Genomic DNA, 14303 nt, shown 5'->3' with positions numbered 1-14303 from the left:
AGACGAGACCAAGTGGAAAATTCACTTCTTCCCCTGGAAGGTGGCTGGAGAGAGGGAGGTGGGAGGGCCTATCCTAAGTACTGGGGGTTGGGGGGACATTATCAACTCAGGTGTCTTTATTTACCCTGGCAGTGATAGGGGCGGGCAAAGGGTAGGCACTGGGGCAAAGATTCAGTCTCAACCTCCTCTTCCCATTGGCGTGAACCAGGGTTCCAGCAGGAAACAGAAACCTACTTAGATGAACCACTGGAAAAGACCTGGTTGGAGGGACTACTTACAGGGGAGCAGGTGGAGTGAGTGTAGATGGGACCGCAGTGCTGGTGCGGGCAGGAGCTGAGGAGAATGACCCGACTTCTCTCCTCTTCTGCCTTCCAGCCTCACGTTGATGCCTCTGATCGGCTAAACCCCACCAGGAGTCCAGCCTACAGGAGTCCAGCCTACAGGGAGCCCAGGTGATACAGTCCACAGGGCTCAGCCTGCTGGGGCAGAGAGGGGTAGAGAACGCACCAGGCTGGGACCGAGGCAAACAGAGCACAGCCAGCACAGTGGAGGGTCCTGCCTCTGGGGCCAGTTGGTGGCAGCTGCCCGGACCACACTGTTGACGTCCAAGGGCCAAGACCAGGATGTCTGGGACAATACCGGCGGCTGCACCTGGCATTCTCAGAGATTGGATTCTCCCGTCTGGCAAGCTTCCGGGAGAAGGTGGTTCTAGACCCTCGCCTGAGAGCCTCTTGGGTGGGCAGAGTCTGGATTTAGCTCCTGAGGGCCCTGGCCCTGGCCGTACAGTCTCCGCCTTCTCACCTCTGAGCCTGGAAAGGACTTGCTGAGTTGCTGGGGGCTGCGATGACTGCACCTAGTTTGTATCCATTTGCTGAGCATTTAAAACAAAGTTACTCCTTCCTGGCTAGTGCGAGGAGCGCAACTGATGCCGTGTTACTCTTCCAGAATGTGTGTCCCACACGCTGGGGAGGGCGTCCTCCAGCCGGAGTCCAGGGAAGGGACACAAAGGAAGTGTCTCGGCCGAAGGTCAGGCACTCTGGGAAGAGTGGGGAAGACGCCCTGCTGTCCACAAGACCATGTCACCTTGGACAACACCAGGTTTAAAGCCTGACTCAGGTCCTCATACTGTGCAAGGTGAATATGACACATGTCCTGTCTCCCCAGCATCCTGGGACCACAGTTCTTTCCCAGGTAGTGGCCACCTTCTACTGTTCCACAGGTCTCTCTAGACACACCTACTAGTGAGGAAACCCCCTCTCATTAATGTCTTATTGACTCATTACCATTCAGTAATTTGAAGTTCAGATGAAGGTGGGGAGGGGTACGTTAGCCTTGTCAAGAGTGAGCCCGCCAGACAGAGAATAATAACCCAGCTCTGCTCTGACTTGCTGTGTGACATCAGCAAAATGACTTAACCCTTCTGTGCCTTAACTCTCTCACCTGTACAAATGGGGGCAACGTTAGTAACTGCCTCATCAAGCTGTTGAAAGGAGTAAATTTAACGATGGGTGTCAATTCCTAGGACAGCACCTGACCCAGTTCTCGTCTGCAAAATGGGACTAATCATAATGCCTTCTGCATTGGGCAGCTGGCAGAATTAAATTAGTTAATATATACACATACAACATCTGGCCTGTGGGAGGCATTCGGTCAATGGGAGGTCTTGTCTCCGTATATAGACGCAGCCTCTAATCTAAACACTCTTGTTTTACAAGCCCATTTGCGAGCCCACAACGCGGCTCGTATCCCGTAACTCCTCCTGGGCCAACTTCTTCAGCTCTTCCTCCCGGGCAGGCTGGCAGCCATTTTCGTCTCTTCCTTGCAGTGTTATATCTCTTGAGATGATCCAATCGTTTGAACACAAAACCAAAAGCAAAGTAAGCCGCCACACGCGGCAGGGGATCCTAGGAAACCACAGGAGGGCGATTTTCACGAGCCCGGGAGGGCGAGTCCTTTGGTGTTTCTTCGCCTTGCCCAGGAGCTTACAAGGAGCTTCCCAGGGCTGGCCGTCCAGCCACAGTGAACTCAGGGGCCTTGGGAATGAATAAAACTCTTCATTTCTGCCCTCCCCCCACCCCAGCACCAAGACCACGCCTGGTGATGAAGGAGAGGCTCCACCCCTCTCCCGGGGACAAAGGGACCAGACTGGGGAGCAGCTTTTCCTAAATTCATGAGTTTCATAGCCCGCCTTATAAAGTGTAAGGAACATTTCTTTAAATGCTGTGGCTAAGTATAGCAGGGGCTGGGTCAGCGAGAACATTTTTAGAAAGCACATTACAAATCAGGAATGTTTCAGAGAAATAAATAAACTTTCCCACATTTTTGGACTTTGTGTCGGCTCTGCGGGCTCCATCTTGAGAGCATGATGTGAGGTGGGGGTGATGAATAATTCACGTGGGGCTCTCGCGGGTGCCCGGAGCACCCTGCGAGTGGCTTCTCCTTCCCTTCCTTGGGCATGGGGCTCTAGGACGGGGGTGGGGTGGGCATGGGAGAAACCGTCAGGCTAGGGACAGCTCAGCATCTGAATAAGGGCCACTCAGTGACATAAGGAAGACGGGATTAAGGAGAAATACATCTATTTCCAGTGCGTTTCATTTCTTGTCTCTGCTGTCTGTTCCGGGGGTTCACTGGCCTTCCACACGGGGTGAGGACAAACCCAGGGGGCCGTGTGCCCACCCCTCTGTTGCAGGATGACGTCCCGGTGCTTGTGTCCTGTTCCCAAGGGCTCCCATTCCGTTGGCCTCTGGTGGGACCAGGTGGCGTGTTTCTATAAGCTCCTCAGGGGAGTCCGCTCTGCAGCCAGGGTTGCGAGCCACCGTAGCGAGGTACCGACGTCATCAGGCGGGTCTCTGGGCGTGAAGGAATCGTGCAAAGCAGGTTGTTCATCTCTTACTCTTTCTTCTTATTTATCCACATTTGTACTCAATTTCCTCTTGGTCAAAATAGACTCTCGGCTTCTCTCCATGGACGAAAGCATGCTTTTTCTATTTCTTCGGGTAGAGCTGCCTCCACTAAAACACTCGTAGAAGTTATATGTGTTCACGCAAGAAGTGTGGAATATTTAGAAGAGTACTAAAAAGAGAACCAATGTGTGATCCCATGACCACCTGTAATAATCCCACCACCAGAGATTATGGTTGGTACTTCCCCCCTAGACTATATATATCTCTGTATCAACCACAGATATACCATCGATATTAGATCGGTATGTATATATACAAATTGTTCTCTACTTCATCACTGCTGCCACCATCACCATCATCATCACCACCACCATCACCATAGAGCTTTTTTGCACACGCAGAGAGCCAGGGAGGTGCTGGAAGGCCTCTTCCGGCACGATCCTTTAATGGCTGGCAGCCTGGCCACACAAAGATGAGGTGAAAATAGATCTATTTATTTATTTATTAACACCTTTTATTTTGAAATAATTATAGATTCATGGGAAGGTGCAAAGAGATGCACAGGGAGGTGAAAGAGACTTATTTTGTGCAAAAATTTTTATAGCCCTTTTCTCATTTACATTTAACCACCTATGGCACCACCATATCTCTGTTTACACACACTAGGGCACAGACACGTACACACACACACACTCTCTCAGAGAGACAGGTGTCTTGTCCTAAGGCACCTGGCTAGTCAGGCTCAGAGTTAGTCCTGGAGCACATGGCCAGCACCGACCCCCTGCCATGAGGTCGGGACCAAGGATGGGGACAGAGACTCCCACCACATGACCACTGGTCCACAGACCCAATCTGCGCTCTTGCTGTCCCCTCCCTCCCCATCACGGGGGAGCCACGCCAGCACCTAAGATCCATTCTTTGATTGGTTTTCATGCTTCCAGCAGTTACGGGTAGAGCTGCGAGTGAGAACTCGACTTCTGCTGTCTGTTTGGACGAGTGGATCTCTACCTGCGCTAAGCACCGGAATCCCCAGGGGGTCTTTAAAAAAAATGCTGACGGCCGGGTCATAGCCCCAGATGGTTTTTTAGGATGACCTCCCCCACCCCCCGCAATAATCCTAGTGTGCAGCTGGCGTCGGGAAGCAGTGGTTTTGGTATCAGTAAGGGAAGGCTTAAGGTCAAGTGCCTGGATTATTCAGAAAAACCTCTGGGCAAGAAGAAACAGAGAAGTGGGTTTCGGGTTGAATGAGGCAGCCCAGCTGCTGACATTCATCAGGGCTCACGGCCTCCCTGCCTCCTCGCACACCATCTGGGGAGAAGGTACTGAGCACATCACCGCTTTGGATCATTTCAGCAACACTGTGAGGCTGCCTTGAGTCTCCCAACTTGCTGGAGGAGGCATCAAGGCTGGGTGAGTGCATGACACACAGTCAGGGAGAACCCGAGTCAAACATTCAGGTCATTTGTTCCTAAAGCTCCGGCTCTCTTTCGCAACATCTTCGCTGCACAAGCTAGCGTTTCACAGATCTCCCCCCACGTTCAGCCTGGGGTGAAGGAAGCACATGCATTTAAGGATACGCACGAAGGAGTAAAAGCGTTTGTTTTCCCGTGATCAGGAACTTGTTCCAAGAGCCTCTGTCATCAGAACAGGCTGTCATTCTCCATCCACCAGATAGCCATTAAGTGCCAGGCGTGCGACACACCTTAGCCACATACAAGTGGACCAGACCCCGGTCCTGTCCTCAAGGGGCTTATACTCAGGTGGGGAAGACCAGCAAAGCAAACTGACAGGCACCAGCCGATGCACTGTTGACATTTATGGTTACTCAAAATCTTTTAAACACTCTCCGTTTCCTGAGAGATCCCCATTCTTTCAAGCCGGTCTTTCAACTATAAGAAGCAAAGAAGGAACCCCCCACTCGTCTGTGTGCTAGGATGGGGCCCACCACCAGACACACGGGTGTGACCTTGGGGGCCAGGTGGGCAGGGAGGAGGGCGTAGTGCACCTGCTTCGATGCTGCGGACCACGGGAGTGGTCCTGGGACCTGGAGCCGCGAGAGCCGCCCAGGACTTGAAGCCCTTGGATCCTACTGGGGGTGGGCGCTTCCGTGGTGGCCAGCCCTGCAGTACTGGCAGGGATGCGCTCCTGGGAGCTCAGCTTGGAATCCACTTTGCAAAGATCCTGTGAGCTACTTGCAAATTCTTTCTGTGTAACTGAACGAGAGTTTGCAGTAAAAACTTAAGCTACCCCAAAAGTGCTAAGACCTAGGAGGGGCTAATCATCATTTCAGTGTTTGCTGAGCACTCGGTCTCTGGGGGACTGGTATTTAGTATTTGCTGAGCACTCGGTCTCTGCTGGGGACTGGTCTAAGGACAGTACTTGGCATGTATTATTACTCACTCACTTTTCCCCAGGCCCTGCGAGTTAGGGATGGTAGTTTTCCCTCCTTAACAGGTGAGGTAGCAGGTGTAGAGGGCTTAGTCACTTCCCAGCGTCTCGTAACCCACACACGGCAGAGCTGGGCTTGGATTCAGGCTCTCCGGCTCTGAGCAGCTGTCGAGCTCTGTCCTGAGGGCTCTATGTGCACAGTCTCTTTCATTTTGAGATGACCCTGGGAGCTGGGGATTACTGTGTCCAGTTCACCAGTGGCATTTGACTAGTGCGCTCCCCAGGTCGCAGAGCGAATCCTTGGCAAAGGAACAGACCCAAGCATACCTGTCTTTAAAACTCGCAGCTGCCCTTCAGCAACAGCTGACCGGGTGTGAAAGGAGTGGGCCTACAGGGCAAACGCCTCCTCACCTCTTAAAGTGAAGGACGCAGGCAGGGAACACACCGCCTGTCAAGCAGCATCCTATATGAGGTTCTCAGTCAGGTCTGCACATCAGAACCATTCAGGGAGCTTAACAAAATGTGCTTCCCAGACTCCACTCCCAGAGATGCTAGGGCCTCTGGCCTGGGCGGGTTGCATGACCACCTGGTGATTCTAATGTGGAATAACCATTGACCTCATCTGGTCCAGCATTGGTCTAGTAGGCTGGTTCTCAACTGGGGGCAATCTTACCCCCTGGGGCAGTTGGCAACGTCTGGAGACAGTCTGGGTGGTCATAACCAGGGGAGGGGTGTTAGTGGCATCTAGGGTGTTGAGGGATGCTGTTGGACAGCCTACAAAGCACAGAACAGCCCCTCACGACGGAGGATTATCCGACTCTATAGCCCTGAGGTTTGAGAAACCCCGTCTATTCCCTTTGTGAGATCTCCACACCCAAAGGACAGAGCTAGTGGCGTAGACACATTTCCATCTCCTTCCCATCTCTCTGGGATTTTCAAGCCAAAGGGCCATAGAAAGCTTCTTGATCAGGGACGTATATTTGGATCTTCTAGGCCAGTGAGCCAAAAAAGACTAACTTAACAATTTTAGTAGCCACCTTAAAAACGAAACATGGAAAGGAGACAGGTAAAGTTCATTCTAGGGAATCTATTTTATTTAACCCCACCTCTCCAAGACATTCTCATTTCGGTGTGAACTTAACATAAAAAATTACCGACATGCTTCACATCTTTCTGGCACCAAGTCTTGGAAATCCGGTGTGTATCCTGCACTAATGGTACATCTTAACTGAGATGAGCCGCGTTTCTGGAACTCAAGAGCGATGCGTGCGTACTTAGCCGCAGCCCCGCTGGACGGTACGGCTTCAGATTCTCTTTGGTTGCCCTTTCACACACTTTTATAGAATTCTGCAGCTCTTCAGATTACTTATCCCAACTGCAATTAGGTCATTATCTGCCCAGTGATGAGTTTCGCATCTGTCCCTCCCCACGATGCGACGTGCTCCATGAGGGCAAAGGTTCCATCATTTTCTGTTTTGCCTCTTTTTTCCTATCTGTCCAGCCCAGTGCCTGCTACTTAGCAGGCGTCCAAAAAATGTCTGTCAACGGGACTGCACCTTTTCCACGCCTGACTCTCTTGCCAGAGTGGGCGTCCCTCAGCTTGCTGTAACCCAGTGCTTGGTGTGTAACGGACAGTGAATATTTGTAGGACAATAATGTGAAGGCACTTGTCCGACTCCCGATGCTTCTTTCCATCCAGACTGTTCTCTACTCCTTTACTCACTCAGCCCAGGACGGGCGGGTGGTGGGGCTCATCAGACGGGTAAACATGCGTAGAGCTAGGCAGGCATCCGGGGCCCCAGCCTGGCTTTGTCCCCATGGGAGTGAGCTGCCCTCTACTTTGCTCTCAGGGGTCTGCCCACTCCCCACCCCAACTATGGGGTGGAGCTTCGAGCGTCCAGAGGGGCCACTGAGTAGCGGGCAAGTCTGTTGCTCACCACGGATACAACCCACAGTCTCCAGCTGAGCTTTCAAAATAAATCTTTTTGACTTCTCTCGGCCCAATCCTGTCATTTCCCAAAGGGTTCAGAATTCAGGCAATCTCCTGGTTTTCCTGGCGAGGACCCCACCGAGGAGCGGGGAGGGGAAGTGAATTCCCCAGGGCACAGAGTTACATAGTGGAGGGTCCCGTGGGGGCGCCCGGCTCCCAGTCTGGAGGGCAGGGGGGCTTAGGCTGCAGCTCATGAGAAAAATGCCTGTCTCGACTCTGAACGCGCCTCTGTAGGCAAAGACCTCCCCGAAGAATCAAAGAGGGGGGCGGTCTTTACAGCACTGTGCACCAGACCCAGGGGTTCCATATTTAATCTCCGCGACTTCCCAGAGGAGCAGGGAGAACGTTCAAGCTGCAGGCGTGACCTCTGGATTTATGGGTTGGCGAGTGAGGCGTATCCCAGTCCCCTCTGGTGAGAGGATGCTCCTTGGAAGCTGGAGTTGTGTGGGTGGGGGCGGGGAGGGCTAGGATCAAGGAGGTAGAGTGGCAGCTGGGGACTGTGAGAAACAGGAAGAGCCCTTCGAGCTCCATTAAGAGCAAGCGGTTGTCTTTCCCAGCAACAGAAATTCTCCACGGGCCCCATAATTCATACCGTAGAGCCGAGCCTGAAATCAGCTCCAAGAAGCTGCACTCTGTACGACCACACGATCAGGACGTGCGTGTGTGTGTGTTTGCGTGTGCGTGGCTGCGTGTGGCCAAGTGGGACGGCACAAAGAGCCTTTGGGGGGATCAGGAATCTCCATCACTGACTCCCCGTCTGTCCCCAGATTGCGGGGATCCCCGCCAGCACCCAGCACAGCTTCCTGAGGATCCCTTCGGTGTCTCCGAGTGCTTCCCAGGACTTTGTTTTCATTAGCAAAGCAATATGTAATAATAGTTGTTAAAATAATTGTATTTCTGTTTTTACATCTGTAAAGATTAAGTTAAACAGTATGAAGCCCATTAAAGTATTTCATGACACACTGCCGTGAACTGCCCTTCATTCCCTCTGCTACTATTATTCCAGAGTAAACTTCAGAGATCGGGCGGCTGCCACGGAGGGTTATTTATAGCGGCTCATTCATCAATAAAAAACTTCAAAAGGAATCTGTTACTCTTCTATTGGGAAGCCAAAGAAAACTCACATAAAGACGGCCCTGTTAAGAAACAAAGCGGAGCGACCGCAGGACATTTAGTTAAGTAAAATCCTGATTTCTAACAAATACCATGTCGCAAAAAGAGATTGCTGGCAACGTGAATCCATTTAAGCAACTGGGTTCCCATTGGATAGTTAAAATAAGCTGTTAAACAGTTGTATTTACGTTGGCTTCAAAGGCCCTGAGTCTCCTCTTTGGGTTTTAAAAGCGTAAGAGGTCTGTGATCCTGACATAGCGAAGCAAGCCCTGTTTTCATCTTAGGAAAGCGCGGGGGACGCACACAGCCCCGGCGCCCACGGGTTACGGCTTGATTTACGGTTTTCTTGGCTCTTGGCGTGAAACTGGACTGGGGATTGGAATGGAGCCTCCCATGGTGGGAAGACCACTTACTGAGCACTTACTGTGTTCCTGGTACTGTCCCATCGAAGCAGGTGTTAGTGGCTCCATTTTGCAGATGGGAAAACCACGGTTGAGCCCATGACCCATCACGCTGGGCCATCTGTAGGGTCCCGTCTTTGGTGGCGTCTTAGAATTGTAGCGATTCGTTCGGTACTGGATCTTAAGGTGATGAGATGCAGCCGTCTGCACGTTCACGAGCGAAACGACCACGAAGGCCAACCCCAAAACGTCAGTGGAGACACGCAGACAACCGCAGCCCCGGCATTTCGTCGTGTTTCTGTGCCTTGACACCAGACAGGTTCTGGGAGGCATGATGCTGGGTTGTAGAAAGGAAACTGCCTTCGAAGGACTCTCTTATGGAGACATCTTGTCCTTCTGGAGGCGGAGGTGGAGGCTGGAGGGTGGGTGACGACACAGTCCACAGCCTCCGTAATTGTCGGGCAGCCAGCAAGTGCTGAGAACTCTGCCAAGCGAGAGCAGCAGAGGCCTCTGTCAGTTATTTTTTCCAGCCTCGTGATGTAAATACCAACCACAGGCCCATTTTACAGATGAGGGGATTGAGGCTCAGTAAACGAACTTGCTCACGGTTACCCAGCGGGGAGGACACAGAGCAGGGCTTGGCCTCTGCGCTGGAGGTCAGGGCGGGGGCGGCCTCTCCTTGGCTAACAGGAGTGGGAGGCTTTGGATTCAGACAGGCCAGTGGTGACTGGTCACGCAGCTTGTCCACTGCTCAGAGCTGGCCGAGGGGCCGAGCTAAGGCTGAACATCCAGCCCGTGCATCTTGGAGGAGAGGCGCCTTCTGGGCTCCAGATGGCCCGGGAACCAGGCCTATCCGGACTGGAAATCTGGCTTTGCTCCTTGTTAGCAAGTTATTCAGCCTCTCGGAGCCTCAGATTTCTCATCCCTCAAATGGGATAATGACATCAGGGCAGCGGTGAGGATGGAGAGGGGTGAGGTCATTTATCCGCAGGGACTGGCTCAGCGTAACAACCACAACAGTGGGCGCTGACTGCACGCGTCCCCTGGGCTAGACCAACGCCGACAGCCTTCGTGTAGAAACTCGTGCAGTCCCTCCAGCCACACGCTCAGATGGGAGCTGTGAGCACCCTCGTCTTATAGACGAGCCAGCTGGGCCACAGAGGGGCTCGGTAGCTAACTCAGCATTGCACGGCTCTGCGTGGGATGCAGGCCGGCCCTGAGTCCATTCTCGCACCGCTCTTCGCACCCACCTCTTTAGCGGGTCCTCCGTAAATGTGACGGACTAGGCGCCACCCCGTAGACAGCGCTGACGTGCATGCCGAGAACTGGTGCTTATTCTAGGAACATGGGGGCCACCGATGCACTTTTGCAGCCCTCTCGGGACTCCATCCACAAGGATTCTCATCGTCAGTTGTGCTCTAGAATGCCTTCTGGTTGTGCAACACGTGATCTGAGATGCGGCCTGTGTGTGGCCTGGGAATCGGGAAGCTTGGCGCCCACCCCCCTGCGTTGCTGCTGTGTATCCTGACACGTGAGCCCAGGGGGCCCTGTGCCCTCAGCACTCAGTTTCCTCACCTGTGACATAAAGGAGGTGCCTCGAGGGCTGGCTGAGGGCTGCCCCGTTGTCACCTGCCTGGGGTGTCCACACTTGAGCGCAGAGGGGGACCCCTGAGCACATGCCTGACCACAGGCCTCGCTCTAGAGGGACTTAAAGAACACGTGCTTGGTCTCTGTCCAGAGCCTGAGGGAGGGGCCCCATCTCGGACACAGAGCTGTGACTACATTACTTTCTTTTGCTGAGCGCCCTTTGGGTTCCCCATAGATGGCCACAGGGTGGGTTTGGAGGGAGTCTCTAATTGGGGGTGGGGACCTGAACAGTATGCAAATGCTGCCCTTTGCAATTTCCCTTCATCTCCTTTAAGGCAGTTATCGAGAAGAACGGCGGCTACAAAGACCAGAACCCCTTTATGGCACTGTTAGCCGGAGCTTCAGCTCACAGCCTTCCGGTGTGTGGAGGGGAGGCCTGTCCTCGTTGGATGGAGGAGAAGCTAACAGCCACCCTGGCGTGGCGTCCCCAACTTGTTCAGCAGATCCTTTCCCAAGATGTGCTGTTAGCATTGGATGAATTCAGCTGCATTTTGGATTTGCCAACCATCTCACACTGTTTTTAAAATGCTTGGGGTTTGATAAAACTGAAAAAGATATTTGCCAAGCCCCATTCCCCTTCATTTTTTAAACCCATGTGGATTTTAAGGGGAATTTAATCCATATGTTTCTGATTCATTTGCTCTTAACTCATCAAAACCTTGTTTCAAAAAAGCTATTTGATGTCCAAGGAGCTTTTGGAGTTGGGTTTTAAATCTTTTAAAGTCCTCCCTTCCTGGCTTTGAAATGAGATGTTGCCGTTTGCCAAGCATAAATGAGCTCCCTAGCTGAAAAAAGGTTCATGTTTGGTTCACAATTAGAGAACTGTGAATTCTCAGTGGGCTGTGAAATGGGCAAAACCTGCCTCCTTTGAAGACTGGTCAGGACCCCCTCCCCTACAGCCAGGGCCAGGGTCCCACCGCCTCTGTGTCCAGGAGTCATGCCATCGGCTGGGTGAGGGACAAGAATGATGGATCCTTTCACTTTCGCACCTTCATTCTATCAGCCCAGAGAAGGGCAGCCTGGAAGGTGTTTCTGAGGACTGGGCTCCACACATTTTAGGAGAATATAACTTAGGAGGGACTTACTTACATGTTTATAAAGCCTGATTTATTTTAAGCTTTTTATAATGGAACCTTTAAAACATATACAAGAATAGAGAATGTCCTCATGTATTACTCACCACGCCTCAGCCCTTATCAGCTCAGTATCAACCTTGACTTTGAGATGAATTCTGGATTTTCTATCGTTTCATTCTTCTACACTTCTGTCCATATCTCTAGAACATAAGGAAAGACTCTTTAAAAGTCCACAATACCCTGATCACAAATTGGCAATAAATTCCTAAATGTCATAAAAATCCTGATTAATTTCCCCCTATTTTCTCATAAGTTAGAAAAACTGGGTTCTTTGAATCAGGATCTAAATGAAGCCATCCATTGCATTTGGTGGCTTTTAGTCCTTTGGTTTCTCTCTTCTTTTTTTCTGTTGGCAATTTATTTGTTGAAGAAATAGGTCATTTATCACGTGGCATTTCCCGCATTTTGGATTTTTCTGATTACATTCTTGTATTTAACAAGTTTCTCTTCCCCTAAAAATGCAAGTTCTTAGAGTTTATGTTTTTGAAAAACTTCAGAGTCAATTCCAGTAGAACAATATTTTACATTTTGATAGGCTTAATATTTCCTTTTTTGTACCTTGAAATATCCCCTTTGGCCCTATATTTAACTCCATTCTCTGAGTATTACTCCCCCCCATCTCTCTCTCTCTCTCTCTCTCTCTCTCTCTCTCACACACACACACACACACACACGCGTACATTTTTGTTTCACTTATTCGGTGCCAGTTACAAGACATCAAATGCTGCAGTGGCAGGACCCTGTTCCATTACGTACTAAGACCCGGAAGGAATAAGGGCGCAGGAGAAAGCAGAGATATCCTGAAAATGAACACACGACCATCATAAGCACGCTTTTCCAAATGTGATTTTGAGTGTTACACATCATGAGTGACCCAGTGAGAAAGCTTTCCCCCTTTCCGTTCTCCTCCGCGCCATTTGATGGCGTCAAGGAGCGTCTCAGTCGGCGGGGCCGTGGTCTTTCTTCCCTCTAACACCTGCCAATCTTCTCACGTAAGGAAGGCAGATGAAGGCCTGGGGGTGGAGCCGTGGCCAGGTAACAACATCTAGCTGCGCCGAACAGCATTGCTTTGCTTTCCTTGTACCTGATTTGTTTACGATCTACACATCAAGAGATACGGACTGTCCGTCGTCAGCCATACTTCAAAGCTTACTTTTACAGTAAAAAGCGAGGGTCGACTTAAAGGAAAACGTTAATGACCTCGTGGAACGGTGCTCTGTGCTTTGGCGAAGCCTCGCACTCCCGGTGCTGGCTGACGTTTGGCAAGCAGTGCAGGAGCAGCGGGAGATCTGGGGGACGCAGCGAGAAACTCTGGGTCCTTTTCCTCCCCTTCTTCGTAATCTAACCAGTAAATGCAGGCAGCCACTTCACCTCCCTGCAGGCTGTCTCCCCCGTGGAGTGGGACGCAATCCCTGCCCCGAACCCCGGCCTCACCTCCCAGGGTTCTGGTGGAGGAACAAAGAGATGAGGAAAGTGATGCCTTGTAAACTATGATTATTACGCATGATTTAATCGTCTATTCCGCACCCCTCCAGACACCATTTCTTCTCTCTTCTCCTCTCCCCCTTCTTCAACAGTCTTTACCCTCTCTTCTTGATGCCCCCATTCACTCACCGTCCTTCTGGAACTATAACAGGAAGAAAAGCAGGTGGTTGGGTAGAGACTAAAAAAACTCCCACAAATCCTTGTCTGAAGGACCAGAAATAATTGGGGCTGGCGGCCCAGGATTCCTCCAGTAGTTCCGTCTGCATCAGACCCCACCTCTGGGCCACAGTGATTGGGCCCAGCTTCGGACATGTGACTCCTGTTGGGCCGATCAGAGTCTACCACAGGGGTTTTCCTCACTGGAGCGGAGAAGCACGTGCTCTTTCTCTGAGCAAGATGGGAGCCTGGAGGTGCCTGCAGATGTGGTTCCCCCCTTTGGTGGGTGGATGGAGCTGACCCGAAAGTCACCCAGTGAGAAGGTTTCCCCCTTTTCAGTTCTCTCCCACACCATTCGACTATATCAAGGAGGAGAATGTCAGTTTGGTGGCTTCTTTTTTCTTGGAATAAACAAGAGAAAATGTCGGGGGTGGGAGGGGAGAACAGCCTTTGAGTCCCTGAGGCTCCCTCTGCCCCAGATATTTGATTAGAGGAACCGAAAAACTCTTAAGCCAATTTACTTAAGCCAGAGTGTGTTGTGTTTTTGTCACTTTCAACCAAAAGAGTCCTAATGAAATACATCTGGTAAAATTACGTTTAAAAGCACATATTGGACAAACAGGATGTCTGCAAACAGATTAGGGACAGGTCTAATCGCTTTGCGATGGCCAACCTGAATTGCTTCAGAGGGAGAAGTTCTAGTCCTAGACCAGGATCTGAATCCAAGCGTCCTCAGCATCACTGTTGCTAACAGCTGGCTTCCTGTGACAGACTTCCAGCTAGCGCCTTGCATTTTGATAACCTTACCGAGCATTTTCATATTTACCCCTTTTTCTCATCACGTCCCTTTGATGTGGTCCAGAATGACTGATTAATTTGACCAAGCAATGTTTGCCGAGCACCTACTATGAGCTGGGCACCCCGGTGGAATGGCAAAGATGTAAGATGGAGTTTCTATAGCCAAGCAGGTGATACTCAAGAACCATCCATTTGATAAAGAAATGGAGGCACTAAGCAAGGTTAAGCGACCTCCTCCAGGAGTCTTAGGTCTTTCGGATGGAAATGGGACCTTTTAACTTCCCAG

General features: G+C 51.2%; 1 long non-coding RNA gene across 2 annotated transcripts in view; it reads right to left on the bottom strand.

Moving 5' to 3' along the window:
* LOC113626981 (uncharacterized) overlaps positions 1-14303 on the bottom strand; it is a 38790-nt gene that overhangs the window by 422 nt on the left and 24065 nt on the right. The window contains exons 5-7 of one of the 2 annotated variants that reach the window (XR_003435378.1): positions 11623-11718; positions 8819-9279; positions 4909-5116 (exon numbers count right to left, since the gene is read on the bottom strand). This is a non-coding gene — a long non-coding RNA (uncharacterized LOC113626981). Of the gene's footprint in view, positions 1-4908; positions 5117-7339; positions 9280-11622; positions 11719-14303 lie in introns of those variants that run through there. The other variant, XR_003435379.1, reaches the window with a different exon arrangement.

The sequence above is a fragment of the Aethalodelphis obliquidens genome, unplaced genomic scaffold, assembly GCF_003676395.1.
Source record: "Aethalodelphis obliquidens isolate GAN/ISIS:26980383/991018 unplaced genomic scaffold, ASM367639v1 scaffold20, whole genome shotgun sequence".
NCBI lineage: Eukaryota > Metazoa > Chordata > Mammalia > Artiodactyla > Delphinidae > Aethalodelphis > Aethalodelphis obliquidens.
This window is presented reverse-complemented; position numbering and strand designations above follow the sequence as displayed.